The sequence below is a fragment of the Phacochoerus africanus genome, chromosome 10 (genome assembly GCF_016906955.1).
Source record: "Phacochoerus africanus isolate WHEZ1 chromosome 10, ROS_Pafr_v1, whole genome shotgun sequence".
Lineage (NCBI taxonomy): Eukaryota > Metazoa > Chordata > Mammalia > Artiodactyla > Suidae > Phacochoerus > Phacochoerus africanus.
Window position 1 is genome coordinate 61,941,182 of NC_062553.1, and position 20,753 is coordinate 61,961,934.

Genomic DNA, 20,753 nt, shown 5'->3' on the forward strand with positions numbered 1-20,753 from the left:
TTTCAGGTGTTCAGTACAGTGATTCAGTATTTTTACAGATTATACCCCATTAAAAGTCATTGCAAGATAATGGCTATAATTGGGCATAAAATGTTTCAATAGTATCAATTCTTTCAACCCACGAACATGGATATCTTTCCATTTACTTATGTCTTCAACTTCTTTCCTTTATGTCTTAGAGTTTTCCATGTTCAGATTTTTCACTCCCAAGGTATTTTATTCTTTCTGATGCAGTTATAAGTGAGATTATTCATGTGTTCTGGGCCTGAAACTTTTATGCTAGTTTCAATAACCCTGGAATTTTAAAAATTAACACTAAATATTAAATTCAAATTTTCCATACTCTAATCATATATTCATATATCTGTAGACTCTGTTCTTTCCACTGCACATGTTTATGACCTCATAAGTATTTCCATTTTTGTGAATTATTTAATTTATTCCACATAAAGGAATCCTACCCTTTCTCTCCTCTCTCTAAACTAGCACCCATGTTTTTGACAACACTCTCAACACTGCCCTGCTGTTGTCTTATTCTAGCACAGCATGCTATAATACCTACGTTCTGGATCAATTAAATTGTGGATCAATCAATAAATATCCGATTATGTATTAATTCAACTGCATAGACAGATAGCTTTAAAATTGTTTGCCAAGGAATTCCCATCGTGGCACAGCGGAAATGAATCCAACTAGGAACCATGAGGTTGCGGGTTTGATCCCTGGCCTTGCTCAGTGGGTTAAGGATCTGGCATTGCTGCAAGCTGTGGCGTAGGCCGGCAGCTGTAGCTCTGATAAGACCCCTAGCCTGGGAATCTCCATATGCCGTGCGTACGGCCCTAAAAAGACAAAAGACAAAAAAAAAATTGTTTGCCTTGATTCTGAAATGAGTCTTTAAAACTGCGCTCAGGCCTTTCATTTCTCCAGTCAACACTCTTGCATTAACCAAGTAGACATTTCCAACATGTTCCCCTCTATTTGAATCACCTATCAATTACAACGCAAATCACTGCCTACATACTCCTTAGTACTTTGTTTCAAGGAGAAAATATGGACATTTTAATTTCTTACCATCCAAAAAATCAACACCTGTCTTCTCTTTTTATTTCCTGTCTTAATGACCCAGGTGTTCCTCTTATATAAAGTTAAAATGCCAATTTAAGGTTTGGGTCTCATAGAACTTAATTAGATTTTTCCTTAATTTTCTAATCTCTCAAACAACACTGATCAAATATCACTGAATTTCTGTGTTTGGCCTGGCAGTGGTTATGGATTAGAATAGCAAGACTAAGTGAAGACAATCCTGGCTGTGAAACATATTCCCCAGTTTAATGAGTTACATAATATTTACATAATCACAGATAAACAATTTCAAAATGTAAGTTTCTAAGAAAATTTGGTCTTAGGAGATAATTTGATAAATAATTTAAGTAGGACCTCTGCTCGCTTCCCAAAAGAAGTGAACTTTTAGCTTTAATAACTAAGGAAAATGGGATTTTTTTTTTTTAATAGGGCTGCACCCATGGCATATGGAGGTTCCTAGGCTAGGGGTCAAGTTGGAGCTATAGCCACTGGCCTACACCACAGCCACAGCAATGCCGGATCCAAGCCTCATCTGAAACCTACACCACAGCTCACAGCAACGCAAGATCCTTAACACACTGAACAAGTCCAGGGATCAAACCCGGGTTCTCATGGATACTAATCAGATTTGTTTCTGCTGCACCACTACGGGAACTCTGGAAAATGGGAATTTTTGAAAAGATGTTGGGAAGAAGTGGATTTCCGTGAAAGAAATAACCATACAGTTGGAGGGGGCATGACATTCTAATAAAAAATATAATAATAAAGAGTCCAGGATGATTGAAATGTAGAAAATAAAGAGATCTGTGGATGCTAGAGCTGGGAAAGTAGATACAAATGAACCACATGCCAGGTTATTTTATCATCCCATTACAGCACACGGAACAGAAATCATTCCACATATTTTAAATACGAAGAGAGTTAGCACAGGAAATTAGGAGAATTAGGAGTTAAAATTTCTTGGAATCACTAGAGAAATTTCAGTCAAATATGCTGACACATGACAATATAGCTCATCTTTTGCAGCACCTTTCCAAAGACCAAAAGGTTGTGCTACCTGTAATACTAGTCCTATTGCCTCAACTAAACTTGGATCTAGATATGAAATGCCACACTGGTCATCAGAAACACTCAAGTCTCTCAAAACTTAATTTGTCAACATCACAGCATCAGGCTTTGTTAAAGCATTTTACCTTAAAATTCCCTTCCTGTTTCCTAGTGACAGAACATAATTCCTACCTTAAGCTCACACTGCTAATTAACCTAGGAAAGTAATGTTTAGACATTCACTGCGGTTCAGCAAGGTGCCTGGAACTGGTTGAGAATGGATTCTGAGCGACAATATACCATAAACTGTATACTAAATAAAATATATTTACTTTTAATCCTAAAGCCATATGATCCATTAAGTAGTTTTAACATATCATCAGGTTTGCTTCTTGGAAAAAAATTACTGTTTATCATATGGAGAATGGCTTAAAGAGACACAGGATGAATTCTGGAAGGAAGTTTGGAAGTTTTTGCAATATTGGTCAAAGCTGAGAAATGACAGCAAACTATATGTAAGTACGGCCATATAAATAAAAGAAACTAGATTTTTTAATTGCTAAGGGAACAAAATTGGAAGATGTGCACTTATTAGTTTGGTTTTCTTTGAAGTAGAGTCTTAGATAAAGGCAAGTGCAAGAACTTCTTTAGATGTGATTCAGAGAAGCACTGGGGCAGGGGACGAAAGGAGAGCAGAATGGAAACATTTCAAGTGTGTTATTAAAAAGTCCTCCACTGTGGGCACCTGGAGCCCATTGCTGCTGGATTCTCATCACTGTCCTATGTGAGAGTAAAGGATGCCAGGTAATTAAAATCTTCCCAACATATTGAAAATTTGAAATGAAATAAATACAATAAAAAAAACCATGTAGCTAAATCCATTTGTTTATTAAATGGTTATTGTTTAGCAATTTAAATTTTTGAAGCATTTTCTTTGTGAAATATGGTACACGCAATGAAAAATTACAAACAAATGCAGAGCTCAATTTTTTTTTTTTTGATCTTTTTGCCTTTTCTAGGGCCACCCGTGACATATGGAAGTTCCCAGGCTAGGGGTCTAATTGGAGTTGTAGCTGCTGGCCTATGCCAAAGCCACAGCAACTCCGGATCCATGCTGAGTCTGACCCACACCACAACTCACGGCAATACTGGATCCTTAACCCACTGAGCAAGGCCAGGTATCAAACCCGCAACCTCATGGTTCCTAGTCGGATTCGTTAACCACTGCGCCATGACAGGAACTCCCGAAGCTCAATGATTTTAACAAAAAGTTCATTCACTCAAACTTGACTCAAAAAAGAAAAGAACCTCTGTTACTACCCAGATGGCATCCTCCTGGCCCCTTCGTCATCAGTCTTCTCCCTCCTTCTACAAAGAACTAATATCTAAATTATACAATCCATTTCTTTCTTTACATATTCAGATCTAAAACATGCATAACTAGGCACAGTTTTCTGTTAGGCTTGTCTTCCTCAACATTATTTTTCTGAGACTTTTTTTTGGGGGTGGGGGGCATGTCCTCAGCATGCAGGAATTCCCAGGCCAGGGATACTAATCCATTTTATGAATTACCAGACTTTATCCACTTCATAAAGGGATAATTGTGTCTTTTTCCTAATTTTTACCTTTATGAGTAGTACTACTTTAAACATTCTTGTATATGTTTATATACATGATATATACATTATATTATTTCATAAGTATATAATGAAAGCAGAAATGTTGGGTTACAAGTTATAAGCACATTTTGAACTGTTGCAGGTATATCAAGTACATCCAATGGGTGTGTAATATATGCTTCTACCAACACTGCATGATACATCTCTTTGCTCTACCTGCTCTATCAAGACTTTGCATTGTATTAGTGTGTAATTTTTGCTACTCCTTTACAATTATTAAGGAAGGTTTCTTTTCTTTTTGGTAATTGCTTTTTGGTAATCTTCATGTCTACATGTTTGGAATGCCTAGGAATATGTTTTTTACATTGTATTTTTATTTTCATATTGCATTTTCCCTTTACTTTTTTTTCTTTTTCAGCCACACCCACAGCACATGGAAGTCCCCAGGCCACTGATCATTTCTGAACTGCAGCTGTGACTTATGCCACAGCTGCAGTAACACCAGATCCTTAACCCACTGCACTGGGCTGGAGATCCAACTCACGCCACCTCTGAGACAATGCTGGATCTTTAACCCACTGTGCCACAATGGGAACATCTCCCTTCACTTACTGATTTACAGCCTTCTTCTTTGTTCTGGATACAATTTCTTCATCAGCTACATGTGTTAACAATACTGCTGACACTTTGTGATTTGTATGCCCACTTTCTTACTGATAGCATGAGATATACCTGAGTTCTTCACGTTCACATTGGGCAATGTATTCTGTTATGTTAATTATATTTATATTCTATTTAAGATTTTCATTCCATTATGCAAGTCATTAAAAGATTCTATAATACTTATTGGGAACCATGTAATTTTGCTTTTTGAATTTAGACTTACAATCCACAAGAAATTTATTTTTGATTTATAATATGATATAGATGTCAAAAAACTATTTTTTTCACCCAACAGCAAAAAAGCCAATCAATCAATGGAAAAATAGGCAAAAGACCTGAATAGACATTTCTCCAAAGAAGATATACAGATGGCCAACAAACACATGAAAAAATGCTCAACATCGCTGGTTATAAGAGAAATGCAAATCAAAACTACCATGAGATACCACCTCACACCAGTCACTAATAAATCCACAAATAACAAGTGCTGGAAGGGCTGTGGAGAAAAGGGAACCCTCCTGCACTGTTGGTGGGAATGTAAACTGGTACAGCCACTATGGAGAACAGTTTGGAGATACCTTAGAAATCTATCCATAGAACTTCCATATGACCCCGCAATCCCACTCTTGGGCATCTATCCGGACAAAACTCTACTTAAAAGAGGCACATGCACCTGCATGTTCATTGCAGCACTATTCACAATAGCCAGGACACGGAAACAAACCAAATGTCCATCGACAGGCGATTGGATTCGGAAGAAGTGGTGTATATACACAATGGAATACTACTCAGCCATAAAAAAGAATGACATAATGCCATTTGCAGCAACATGGATGGAACTAGAGAATCTCATAATAAGTGAAATGAGCCAGAAAGACAAAGACAAATACCATATGATATCACTTATAACTGGAATCTAATATCCAGCACAAATGAACATCTCCTTAGAAAAGAAAATCATGGACTTGGAGAAGAGACTTGTGGCTGCCTGATGGGAGGGGGAGGGAGTGGGAGGGATCGGGAGCTTGGGCTTATCAGACACAACTTAGAATAGATTTACAAGGAGATCCTGCTGAATAGCATTGAGAACTTTGTCTAGATACACATGTTGCAACAGAATAAAGGGTGGGGGAAAAAATGTTATTGTAATGTATACATGTAAGGATAACCTGACCCCCTTGCTGTACAGTGGGAGAATAAAAAAAAAAAAAAAAAACTATTTTTTTCACCTATCAAAATATTTCACCATAATTTGTTGAAAAGACCATCCTTTCCACACTTTTTTCTAGTGTAATTTGTAATTTGTCTTATTTACAACTGTACATATATGTTTATATAAATATATACATAAATAAGTCTTTGTATATATATATATATATACACAAAAAAACACATTTGTGTGCATGTGTGTGTATATACATATATACATATATACATAATTAGCATACAACCTACAAGTTAACAGTGGAGAATATATTTTAATATATTGATACCACAACAAAATTTTCATTTTTAAGCCTATTTGGACTTTAAAACTACTTTTCTTTTCTAATATGTACAAAATTTAACCTTTCTTGCTAAAGCACGTCTCTACTTAAGCAGACAGCTGAATGAATAATTTTTGTTGACTGTGTAGCCTGAGTGACACTTCTCACAAATCTATAGGATTTGTGGCACTTATCTGACATCTCTATTTATTGCTAGGTTTACTTGTCCACCTTGGAAGACTGAGTGCTAAATTACTAAAAGCATCTCTCATAATTCCTAAGGGGTTACAATAATTTATTTGCTTCATAGATAGAATAAGAATAGTAAATAATTGTCTTGAACATTTTTCTTTTAATGATTCTTAAAACACTGATAAAAGTGGGTTCTACACTATTATTCCATAGTTCTTCACATTTTCAATGTAAGTAATTTTACCATTAAATAAAGTTTGATAGCAAATAAAAAGTAATAAATCCAACACTTTTCAGATAGAACATACAATTGATGAATATTTTGTTTGTGGTATGGGGGTAAGTGGCTTAAGATGCTGCATTTGCTTAGTGTTTATTGATTACTAAAACAGAGTTTGAATTACACAGTCATTAGATGGTCTTTGTAGTATAAGAAAACCTTAAGATTGAACATTAAATGAAATCAAAGCAAAATAACTATGTAAATCAAGGAAATATCAATTCCTATAATAAAAGTATATCCTGTCAAATTCATAGTGTGTGCATCCATGTGTATGTGTATGTATGTATATGTGTGTATATATATATTTAGGAGAATATAAGTTTAAGAATCTAAAACTTCAATGCAGTATCTAAACATTGAGAAATTTATTGCAGATAAAGAAGTGTTTATTATAATTTGTAGATCTTTAGTTGACTCATGCTATCTTAAAGGGTGCCTAAGCTATAAACATAATATCCTTTAAGATATTATGTTAGTTAACATTTTTAAATAAAAAGATTAGGTTGAATGCCTGAGACATGTTCTTAATTTTATTTTCCGTAGAATGATGGTACAGAGCATGCAAATAAGAAGTGCAAATTACTTGGCCTCTTTAAAATTTGTGATATCTTTGTCTATTCAGTGTTACTTAATTGAATTAGACATTTAATTTTGACTTGATTTGAAATTCTAATACACAACATGTTAGTTCATTTGTCTTAGTACATGTTTCTATTGGTGCTTTCAGCTTTATAATAAAAATATATATAGAAGAGATATTTATTAAATTTGATGCACAGTGTACAATTAAGAAATTGAATCTTAGAAGACCAGTAGTTTTTCACCAAAGTGTTTAAATTATTAAGTTTTAGAAAAACATAGAATGTTCACTGAATTTGTCAGGAATCAAATGATATTAGAGGCTTTACTCTACATTGCATATTTATTACATTTTTAGTTAATAGATATTTACTATGTTACTTATAACTGTATTAGCATGATAAGTATGTATTTAACTTCATAAGAAACTGACAATTATTTTTTTTCCAAAATGGTGGTGGTATTTTAAATTCCCAAATAGATGCACTGTATCCTTTGACACTGAAAATTTTCAGGTTTTTTTTTTTTTTGGTGAAATGGTACTCATCGTAGTTATATTTTGAAGTTCTTGAGGAATAATTATGCAGAAAATTTTTTGTGCTTATGGACACTTGATTATTTTTGCAAGTGTTCAAAATTCTTCCCATTTCTATTTTTTTCTTATTAAGAGCTATGCATTTCTCATGCAGTCTAGACGCAAGTTATTTTTCGGAACTACACATTGGGAACATGTTTGCCTAAACTGTAGCTGGTCTTTTTATTTCTTTAATAAGGTTTTCAAAAAACAGGAATTTTTTTAATAATTTGGATGAAATCCAATTATTTGTTTCAGTTATACAGAAATACAAGTGAATTAGTCTACTGGTGAACCCCACAAAGTTTCTAATTCACTTATTAATTGTAATAGCTATTTGGCTGTTTGCTTAGAAATTTCTAAGGAAATATGTCATCTATGAACCAAAAAGCATGCTTTTATTTTTTTAAATTTTTTCTTATTATAGTTGACATAATATTCTGTCAATTTTTGCTGTAAAGCAAAGGGACCGAGTCATTCATATATATTCACATTATCCTCCATCAGGCTCCATCACAAGTGACTAGGTAAAGTTCCCCGTGCTATACAGCAGAATCTCAGTGTTTATCCATTCACAAATGCAATAGTTTGCATCTACTAACTCCAAAATCACAGTCCATCCCACTCCCTGTTCCTCCCCTTTGGCAACAAGTCTATTCTACACAATCACGAGCTGGTTTTTGTTTTGTTTTCTGTAGATATGTTCATTTGCACCATATATTAGATTCCAGATACAAGTGATATTATATGGTATTTGTCTTTCTCTTTCTGACTTACTTCACCTAGCACGAGAGTCTCTAGTTCCATTCATGTTGCTGCAAATGGCATTATTTTGTTCTTTTTTATGGCTGAGTAGTATTCCATTGTTTATATATACCACATCTTTTTACCCATTTATCTGTCATTGGACATTTAGGTTGCTTCCATGTCTTGGCTATTGTAAATAGTGCTGCAGTGAACATATGGGTGCATGTGCCATTTTCGAGGAAAGTTTTGTCTGGATATATACCCAAAAGTGGGATCACTGGGTCATATGGTTGTTCTATGTTTAGTTTTCTGAGGAACCTCCATACTGTTTTCCATGGTGATTGTACCAATTTACATTCCCACCAACAGTGTAGGAAGGTCCCCTTTCTCCACACCCTCTTCAGCATTTGTTATTTGTGGACTTATCAATGATAGCCATTTGACTGGTTTGAGGTGGCTCCTCATAGTAGTTTTGATTTGCATTTCTCTGGTAATTAATGATGGTGAGAATTTTTTTCATGTGCCTGTTGGTCATCTGTATATTGTCTTTGGAGAAATGTTCATTCAGGTCTTTTGCCCATTTATCAAATGGGTTGTTGATTTTTTTGCTGATGAGTTGAATAAGTTGTTTGTATATTTTAGAGACTAAGCCCTTGTCAGTTACATCGTTTGAAACTATTTTCTCCCATTCCATAGGTTGTCTTTTTTTTATGGTTTCCTTTGCTCTGCAAAAGCTTGTCAGTTTTATTAGGTCCCATTGGTTTATTTTTGTTTTTATCTCTGTTGCCTAGGGAGTCTGACTTAAGAAAACATTTATAAGGTTGATGTCAAAAAATGTTCTGCTCCCTTCTAAGAGTTTGATGGCTCATGTTTTATGTTTAAGTCTTTAAGCCATTTTGAGTTTATTTTTGTGTTTGGTGTGAGGGTATTCTAGTTTCATTGAATAGAATACATTTGGCTGTCCAGTTTTCCCACTACCCCTTGCTGAAAATACTGTCTTTTTCCCATTTTATACTCTTGCCTCCTTTGTCAAAGATTAATGGACTATAGATGTTGGGTTTATTTCTGGGTTCTCTATTCTGTTCCATTGGCCTGTCTGCTTTGGTTCCAGTACTATGCTGTTTTGATTACTGTAGCTTTGTAACATTGTCTGAAGTCTGGAAGAGTTATTCCTCCTGCTTGGTTTTTGTTCCTCAGGATTGCTTTGGCAATTCTGGGTCTTTTATATTTCCATATATATTTTTTGGATTGTTTGTTCTAGTTCTGTGAAAAAGGTCATGGGTAATTTGATAGGGATTGCATTGAATCTGTAGACTGCTTTGGGTAGTATGGCCATTTTAATAAAATTAATTCTTCTAATTCATGAGCATGGAATATCTTTCCATTTCTTCAAATCCTCTTATTTCTTTATTAATGTTTTATAGTTCTCAACACATAAGTTCCAAAAAAGCATGCTTTTAATTTCTTATCCTTGTTTCAACCTTCACCCAACTCAAAGGCTGGCATTTCCAGTGTAAGTTAAATAGAAATGGTGAAAGCAGTCGTTTTTGCCATCTTTCAGACCAAAGCTTTATAAAAGTCAGTATTTTATCATTAAGTATTATACTATGTGTACATTTTTTGTAAAGGGGCCTAACAAGTTTGAGGAAGTTACCTACTATTTCTGGTGTGTGAAATCTTTTTCTTTTTTATCTTGAGCAGATTTGGGCTTTTGAAAAATGCCTTTTATGCATCCATTTAATGATGACATAGTTTTCTAATTCATACTGCTAATACAGTAAATTCTGTGGCATTTATGCTCTAAGAGGAGTTTTTATTAGGGAAATTTTAGATTCACAGGAAAATGAGAAGAAGGTATAGAGTTTTTCCATATATACCCTCCTGCTCTCACACAAATACATCTTCACGAAGAACATCCCACTCAAGAATAGTGTTACAATTCCGTTACAATTGATGAACCCACATTGAAGAACCTACATTGACATATCATTATCATAATAAATTCCACAGTTTACATTATGATCCACATGTTGTGGTGTACATTCTATGGGTTTTTATAAATGTATAATGGCATGTATCCACCATTATAGGGTCATACAAAATAGTTTCAGTATCTTAAAAATCCTCTCTCCCTCCCCTCAAAAAACACTGATCTTTCTATTGATTCCATGGTTTTATCTATTTAAAAATATCATGTAGTTATAATAATACAGTGTGTAGCCTTTTCAGATGTGTTTCTTTCCCTTAGCGGTATGCATTTAAGGTTCCTCCATGTGTTTTACTGGCTTAACAGCACATTTCCATTTCTTGTATTATTTTCTGAATAATATGCCATGTCTAGATGCCATGCCTAATTTATCTATCCATTTACCTACTGAAGGACATCATAGTTGCTTAAACATGGAAGTGTCACCATAGCCAACATCGTTTAGATTTTTTTCTTCTGGGAGTTTTATAGTTTTGCATTTTACATTTAGGTCTGTAATCCATTTTAGTTATTATTTATAGGTGTATGGTGTAAGGTCACTGTTTTTTGTTTGTTTGTTCTTTAGGGCTGCATCCAAAGCATATGGAGGTTCCTAGTCCAGAGATCAAATCAGATCTGTAGCCAATGGCCTATACCAAAAACACAGTAACATAGGATCCAAGCCACATATGCAACCTACACCACAGCTCATAGCACCAATGGATCCTTAACCCACTGAGCTAAGCCAGGGATTGAACCTGCCTCTTCATGGATACTAGTCAGATTCATTTCTGCTGAGCCACAATGGGAACTTCCAGTCACTGTTTAGATTCATTTTTTGCAAGTAAATGTCCATTTGTTTCAGCCATTTATTTTTTATCCAAGTATTTTGAAATTTTCTAGCTTGCCCTATTGTGTTGATTTCTAGCTTAATTCTATTGTGGTCTGAAAGCAAAGATTGTATGATTTTTATTGTTTTAAAATTATTAAAGTGTGTTTTATGTAGAATATGGCCTATCTTGGTGAATATTCCATGTGAACTTGAAAAGATTGTGTATTCTCCTATTGCTGGATGAAGTAGTCTGTAGATGTCCATTATATCCAGTTGATTGATAGTGCTAGTAAGTTTAAGTCTTCCCATTACCATGATGGCCACTGAAACAAATATTAGAATGATTTCTTAACGAATTACTTAATTAGATTGGTAGTAGTGTTTTGATGATCTAGGTTGAATAAATAGTGTTAGGAAAAAACTATTCTGATGCTGGTTAATGACAGTTAAGAAAGACCCTATTCAAGGGACTATTGTTATGAACTTTTGTTGTAGGGGAGAGAGATTGGGCTCAACTCCAAATACAACAAGAAAAAGTGCAGAGTTATAAGAAGTAGGGTAGGATTCAGTAGATGGAAACTTACCATGAGTGAATCTCAAGGAAAAGAGAGATTCTGACTAAACCAACTTGAACATATTTTTGAAGACAAGCTAAGGTGATCAGATATCCCATTGAGGGTGGTGAGGAATGAGAAATTTGATCATATATGGATTGAGGGTGATCAGATATTTATACCTGAGTTCTCTCTAAACTGATGTAGCAAGATTCTTGCTACAACTGGGCACTGTAGGCTCAGGAAGGACAAATAATAAGGCTGATACCCAAAGGACTTTGAGGAACCTGACTAAAACTTGGTCAAAAGGAGAGTATTGTCAGCCTTGCCAGAGAATTCTTTGTCAGGGAAGAAGGAGATCTCCTATTAATTGCCAAATATCTTTTTGAGTTCCCTATCTGCCTTAGTTAGAAATAAATTTTTGTTGCATTAAGCCACTGGCATTTGAGAGTTGGTTATTAGAATTAATATAGCCTATCCTATTCTGAATGATAACTAATATAATATTTATTGATTTACTTTATTTGCTATCTAACTCTATAGATATATGTTTCATTAAGTCATAAATTTTTGTCTGCAGGTTTACCTTACGTTCACAGTATTAACAAATCTGACATAGTATCGCTTCATAAATACTTGTTGAACAAACGAATAAATTAAGACATGGTCAGAGGTTTCCTTCACTACAACACGAGAAAAGCCAAATTAGACAACAGTAATTTCAGGGAAGTTGTAGATTTGGGAGAGGATACGTTAAATTGTTTGCTTCCTCAACAAAATAAAGAGAAAGATCTTTACTGAATAAACCTCAATCAATGCTTGTTAATTTCATGAGTAACATTAAAACAGATAAATATTTACTCATATTAATATTGAAAAATATCTATAATTTAGTAATGTGATGGTAAGGGTCTAAAAGAATTGATGATGATAAAATATGCAATGAATAACAATGCAAATATATAGTTTATACTTTATATAATTTCATTTTAAATATGCGACGAAAACAGACTATCAAAGTTTGTGTTTCCTAGAGTTCTCTCTCTCCAAATATATATATGTAATGATTTAGTAACATAGATGTATTCACCTAATCCATTTCTTAAGGCTTATAAACATCATTCATTTTTCTGAAGAGACAGAGTAGCTTTCATTAATGGAGCAACATATGTTCTTTCAGAATTAAACGAGTTCCCTGAAGGACAATTAATAAAAAACATTGCCACTAAACACAGCTGGTAAATTGTTAATAAAAATATGACAAATTAAAGGGAAAATAACTGCAGATTCAATAAATATGAAGATAGTAAAGCATATAATTTTTCCTTATAGAGTTAATTGAGCTAGAGTTTGAATTCATAACATAGATTTACCAAACCTTTCAATAATAGTATTTTAAATATAGAAACCAGGAATATTCAGTATCATTTTATAATTGTAAAAGGTAAATTGCTGGATTTAATAAACCAAATATTAGTAGAGTAAAACTCTGTTTAATAGAAAGGACATTTTTTGTATTAGAAAAGCATATCAATTGAGATCCTCTTAGGTACACTGTGGTCAAGGGTAGCATAAAGTATGTAAGAGCCATGTAGCTCTCTGTTTACTTCTTTGATATCTATTTATGTAAACATTGGAATAGAAAATGAATCTGAATAGATCAAGAATTAAATGCTTTGAATATTAGGCTAAAACATTACAATTAATTTGTTAGTCTACTTTGATTACTGAAGTTTTGAGCAAGAACTTAAAGCAATTAAAAAAGTGCTGGAGGAATTTATTTGTAGCATTATGTAGTAAGAACTGGAAAGAGAAGATGGGTGGAAAGAACTGAGGCCAAACACTTTTATTAAACTTAAAATTACACTTTCAACCTTATTAAGTAGCTTTAAGGCAGTGTTTTTCAACCTCAGTACCCCTAAGATTTGTACCAGAGAATTCTTTGTCAGGGGAGAAGGGGATCTCCTGTTAGCTGCCAAATATCCTCTTGAGTTCCTTATCCAAGTGGTATAGGAAGTGCAGTTGTCCATAGTTTAAACTACTGTTTTACAGTGGAAAATTGTTAGAAATATGTACTTACACAATTTCAAAATTGCAATTTTCAAAGATATATAAGAAGGAAATGCCATCTTTTAATTCATCATTTTCATTTACAGCCTATTTTGAATGTGACTACTTTGGAAGCTTCATGAAAATTTTTACATTGGAGTAAGTTTCTCATGTGTTCCCATGATAAATTTCTTTTTTGTAACTATTCTAATGTTTACATTCAGTTGAAAGCTTTTAAATAATAAGGATCATATTGTATCCATCTGTCTTGCAATTGTATTTTTCACAATGTCAGAATATACTGGGTAATAACCACATACATTTGTTGACTTGAACAATAATGGGAATTTGGAAAAGCGGAGGATTATATTTAGGATCCCATCAACTTTGTCTCATCACCTAGTTTGGGAAGAATTTCATAAAGACCAGAAATGTTAACTATTTTTTCTGGTTGCAGGAATCTAGTGGCTGAAACAAAATTGTATAAGGCAATGTCCACACTGTTTCTTTGCGTTCTCAAGACAGACATATATTTCTCGCTTTACTCTTTTATCATTTTTCATCTTTCACATTCAAATGAGGATGCCCTATTTTTAAGTATGTATGAACTTAATTCAACCATTTCTCTTAATTCTAAAGGACAGTGCTCTAATCTCAGGCATTGCCATCTCCAACTCAGACTACTGGAGTCATATTCTGATGAGAATCCTTGTCTCCAGGCGTTTCAGGTTCCTTGTTGAATTACATGCTTGAAACCATCCTCTAGCTTTCCAAAGACTTTAGAATGAAACACAAACATCCTTGTATGACTTATAATGAACTAATTTACTTCTATATTTCTACAATTCACATTTGATATTCCCCATCTGAAATTCTTCCATTTTATACAATCATATTTTAATATGGTTGCCATTGATGTGATAGTCCATGCTTTTAACATATCAAATGTTTGCCATTTCCTTTTTTGTGGTGGGAATAATTAAGATCTAGCCTATTTTAGCAAGTCTGATGATCATAATATAATGTTGTCATCTTATACCCACTTCATTGTGCATCAGATTTCTAGTCCTTATTTGACTACTTGTTGCAAATTTGTGCACTTAACATCTCCCCTATTTCCCACCTCAACTCCTAGTAAACACCATTTTAGACTCTTTTTACAAGTTTGGTATGTAAGTAATATCATACAGTATTTGTCTTTGTCTGATTTATCTTACTTAATGTTCTCAAGGTCCATCCATGTTTTCATAAATAGAAAGATTTTCATCTTTCTCACAATGAATAATATTCCATTGCATGTATACACCACATCTTCTTCATCTATCCATTCATTGATGGGCATGTTTTTTTTTTTTTTTCCCATATCTTGGATATCTTGCATAATACTGCAATAAGCATGGAACTGCAAATAAATCTTCATGTATTTTTATTTCCTTTGGATATGCAAGTGGAATTTCAGGATCAAAAGGTAGTTCTTTTTTTTTTTTTTTAGGTACCTCTATGTGGTTGATCACGGTGTACGGTCTTTTAAATGTGTTGTTGGATTCAGTTTGCTAGTATTTTGTTGAGGATGTTTTCATCTATATTCATCAGTAATATTGGCCTGTAATTTTCTTTTCTTGTGCTGTCTTTGACTTTGGTATCTGATGATTCTGGTCTCATACAATGAGTTCAGAACCATTCCTTACTCTGCAATTTTCTGAAATAGTTCAAGAAAACGTAAACTCTTCTCTAAAAGTTTGGTAGAATTCACATGTAAAGCCATCTGATTCTTTGTTGAGAGTTTTTAAATAACTGATTAAATTTCATTACCCATAATTCATCTGTTCATATTTTCTGTTTTTTCCTGGTTTCATCTTGGGAGATTATATATTTCTAGGAATTTGTCCATTCCTTCTTCTAGATTGTTCACTTTACTTGTTCTTAATTGTTTAGCGGTTTAGTGTAATCTCTTGTGACCCTCTGCCAACTTTTAATAGAATTGTTTGGCTTTTTTGTTTTTAACTTATATGGTTCTTTATATATTTTTGGTATTAGCCCTTTATCCAATGTATGGGTTGCAAATATTTTCTCCCTTTCTATAGGACTCTTCATTTTTTGATTGTTTCTTTTGATGGCAGAAGCTTCTCAGTTTGATGTAAGCTCACTTGTTGATTTTTGCTTTTGTTGTTTAATATCATTTTTGAATCTTCAGGATTATATTATATATAATATATATCTTCTGCCTGAGCTACCATCCTGTCTATGATGGCTGATTTTCTAGATAATCCTATTTACTTCATGTCCCCAGCTTAGACATTGTTCTTTACAGTAAGCTTTCCCTGACTATTATTACCAAGTCAGAGGCCAATGTTCAGTATTTCACATTTGATAACATTTGATGCACTAGTAAAAGTTATTGTTTAATTATCAATCTTGGCACTACAAACAGACAGAAGAGCCTCTGTCTATTTCCCTTTTTGTAATCTTGTCTCCTGACACTTGCTCAATTCTCTTTTACTTAAAAATAATAGCATTACTGATAATAATCAACAATCACTTTTCATTTGCCACACACTAGGCTAAGTTCTGTGCATTCACTTTTCCAGGAAGAAACTGTTTAAGAAGAGTAAGTAAATTTTCTGAGTTCCAGTTTCATTAAATGGAAAAGGTTAAACATAAAAAGAAGATCATTTGTCCAAAGTTGATACTCCTTACCATTGTGACATTCTGATAATTCTAAGTAAGCTCTACAAAGGGACTTATTTTGGTGTTGAAATATGCTTTTCCCTAAGAGAAACATCGATTCCTACAAAAGGGTATTTTTATAAACCTTCCATTTTCATTATTGTACATTTTTCCTTAAAAGATAAAATCAAGTGATATTAATGTTTTTGTCTTCCATTTTTTGACATGCTGTTTTTACCAGTGAGTTCTATCTCTCTCTTTAATCTGACCATAACATTAAAAACAATATTCTGTTCTTCTTATTATATTCCATGAATTGATACATCCAAAGATGTATCCTCAATCAAGCTATTTATCTTTGTAGTAATACTCTTTCTGGTTCAATCAACAGATTATTTTTTAATGCAAATCATCTTATTTCCTACCATTATCTGTGTCTAGTCTAAATGACATCATTAAATCCTCTAAATGCTGACAAAATTTTAACTCACATATATCATTGTTTTACATATTATATAATGTTTCTAATTACTTCACTATTTTATTATTTGTTATTTTTCTTTTACTTCTGACCTTGAGCCTATATCCACTATATTTATCTAGTGGAAATACAATATCTGGGTGTGCTACTGCACATCTCTTCAAATTTCAACAAAAACACACACACAATTAGGCCTTGATTTATTGTTTGTTAATTTCATGGGCTTAAGAAAGTGATGGAAAAAATGTTAATAATATACATTAACTTAAAATTGCACTTTGCCACCATTAATTATAAATAACACAAAAATGAGGAAATATTATTGTAATATTTGAAAACTATTATATAATTTAGCAAAGACATTGCTCATATCATTGATTAGTGAGTTAAGTTCCAACATACTTTTTCATTGTTTCCCTTTCATCTTTTTCATTAAACTAAATGAAAATAATATCCAACATTACAATGGAACAACACTCATTTGTGAAGTGTTGATACAACTCACTGTCATATTTATTGAATTAATTACCTGAAGGAAAAGAATGTACATATACATATAAACAGAACATGTTACACACTGAGATATCTGACACCATGTTGAAATATATCTGTTTATCCCCAGACACCAATTTAATATTAATTTTCCATAGAAGCAATGGCATATTCTGTATTATTTCAGAACACAGTAAGTCATATCATTCTATTGGCTATGCTTTATATTCAAAAAGCTTACAATATTGTCATTCATGCTAACCTATATTTCCGGCTGCTGTTTTACGATAACTTTCTACTGAATCTGTGTGGGATTCTTCTGCTGGTACTCTGAATGCCTCCTTACTGACCTCCATGTTCCAGCTCTCTCACAAATCTCATGAGCATGAAAATTAAACATTTTATTTCCCAGAAGCCCTTGGTATTAAGAAGTAAATGTTGCTTAGGTTCCTCTAATGAAATGTACTTGCATCAGCACTGAAATATAGAAATGAGGGAAATAGTGCCAAGATAAAGTGATAATGAACTTGAGTACGTGAAGCAAGCTGACCCGTCGTTGCTGTCCAAATAGCAGCTTCAAGAGCAAAGGGAGCCATGGCAGAAGCATTGGAATGGGGGTGGCAACAGCCGTTTTCTTATTTCTATAGCACAAGACGGTATTTTGAAGTAAATGATGTTATTTTGAAGTAAAAATTCCAGTAAGTCTCTGGACAACTCTAACTTCTCACCCAAACACTTTCATGATTTGGTATTTATTTTATTATATTAAATCCCTTCTTTCTGAATAGCTAGAACATTTTCTATTTCCTGCTCTGGGCCCAGACTGCAATTCTAAGAATTCATCATTTTAAATAACAAATAATTCTGTTTTAGAGAATATACTGTGAAGAACGAACAGATTCTCTAATTCTGAATGTAGTCATATATAAAATTAAATCAATCTGATGTTTAAATTTTTATTACAAATAATCTTACTATTTTCTCTAGCAGATAAGAACTTACATCAGGTGTCAGTAATAAAATATGATGAAAAGAGGTTCCCAGAAAAATGTTGATAATAAAGGAACACCTGTATACAGTACAATGAGAATTCCTTTAGGGAAAGATAAATAAGGTATTGGAAAAGGTAAGGATTAGCTAAAGAGAACTTAATCTTAACTAAATGTTCAGGAGCCATAGAGCCACAGAGAATCTAGACTGGAAGAAGGCAGTACTTATCACAAAAGGATTAAAAAGGAAGAGGAATGAAAATGTTCAGATTTTGAGATTTTGAAAGTATTTAATCTCCACCACCTGGGCTATGGTTAAAGTGTCCTCAGATTAATAGGGTTGAAATAAAAAGCCTTGGAATTCTCAAAAAATCCTAAAAATATATTACCAAACTTCAATCTTACTAATGAAGATGATTATAAATTCAGTGTTAAGACATCTGTTACGTCTGCTGTAAGTATTCATTGCTCCTTCTTCTGTTAACTGCATCCAAGATAGTGTTGTGGAAACCACTTCCTTCCCTCTTCAGCTCAGGTGAATAGAATAGGGCTGAACCCACACATTGGGTAAAGATCCAGACATATGACCTGGCCTTTTTAGAGAAATTACTAAAATCTCTTGGCGATACATAAGTAGCTGGGGATTGTCCTGAGACACAGAGCAATGAAATCCTAGGTATTCTTCTATTGCTTTTGTTAACTTTACATGTGACATAAGCTTGGAATTGCAGGTTTTAACATGTGGGAGAACTCCAGATTAGAACAAACAAACATGCAAGATGAAATAAGTCAAATGTTTGGCTCTGTCATGGTATGAAGTAATTTAAGGTACTATATATAAGGTACAGATTTTTTCCCCTTAAATCCACTTGAGCAAATTGTTTACTCCTTATAACCTCTCCAAAAAAAATCCTGACTAATCCATTTATTATTAAATTATTACAGACAGTAGAGAAAAAATAGAGTCAATACAACTGAATGGAAAAACAGATGTTGCAAACACACTGAAACAAGGAAAGACAACGGGAAAAATATTTCTGAAAAATAAATTCATGTCAAGCACTAAAATTAAAAAAAACATGATTTTTTTACAACATTCCCATGAGAAATATGATATTGGTAATTTTTTCTCAATATAATTATTAGGATTCAGAAAGCATATGTGGAAATAAAATTCAAAGCTGGATCTTTCAGATTTCAAATGCTTCATGGTTCAACATTGACATTTACAAACTACTACTTCAAAGTTTGTTAGCATAAAGTTTCTTTTTGCTTGATGACTTCCATTAAGAATAAATATCAACCTTCATTAGCATTCAGTGTCAATTTCTATCAATAATAACAGATTCCTAATAATAGAGCACATGGAAATTCATTAGTAGCTTACAGGATATTTTAAATAATAATACTAATTACAATTTGTGTCATGATTAAACATTACAGTATAGGTACTCAAAAATTATTTCAGTTGAACACTATTATTTATACTCAAAATGTATATAAAAGGAAGCTATAGCTCCTTTTTCTCTATTATTTTCTCTGTAGTGAGCCCATTTCTTTTTTCATTTTTCCTGTTATAGTGGGTAGAAAATGATTCAGTTACTGACAAAGAATAATTTGAGCTTATACAGATACACTCTACTTTAAGCCAAAAGTAGGGAACTATTTCTGTGATATTTCAAGAAAAGTTCTTTATCTGGAACATTACTCATTAGAAATGTAAAATGTACTATAAAATGCTTTGGAAAACAAATATTTTTGATCAAAGTAAGAATATTCTTTTAAAAATAAAGCACATAAGCCTAAATAAATGAATTTAGATAATATTTTTAAGATGTCCTAAAGAAAAAAAAAAGTAATTCTTACTGTAAATGGAAACTAAAGAAGAGTAAATCCCTTTCCTAAATCATCTAATTCAAACTGTAGATTACATGACTGTGTAGAATTATGTGGGACAATTTAAATATGGGACAAATAGAAATACCAGATTTGAGTAAAAATCTGTTGATAGGTAATGACTTGGAGGTATTCAAAAAAGGAACTCTTAGAAGTATATTTTAAACCTAATATTCTCCTTTGACAGAAGCAAATAAATTAATCATTTCTGCTTTAATTAACTGTAGTATACAATACAAAAATGACACACTAAGTGAATTTCTTATGTTATTTAGAGCCAAAATTCTTCACAACTCTCTCATGATGAAGGTAATTCATAAACCTGAAACCAAAACAATCTGAAAAAAGTATAAAGTTTAAAGATTTAATCTGACTTTAATTCATATTATAAAACTACAGACATCAATACCTTGCAGTATCTGGGAAAAAATAGAAAAACAGACCAATTTACATAATAGAGAGTCCAGGAATAAACTTGTGCTGATACAATTAATTAATCAACTGATTTTCAAAAAACTTACTTCAGTAATTCAACATGGAAAGGAAAGACTAT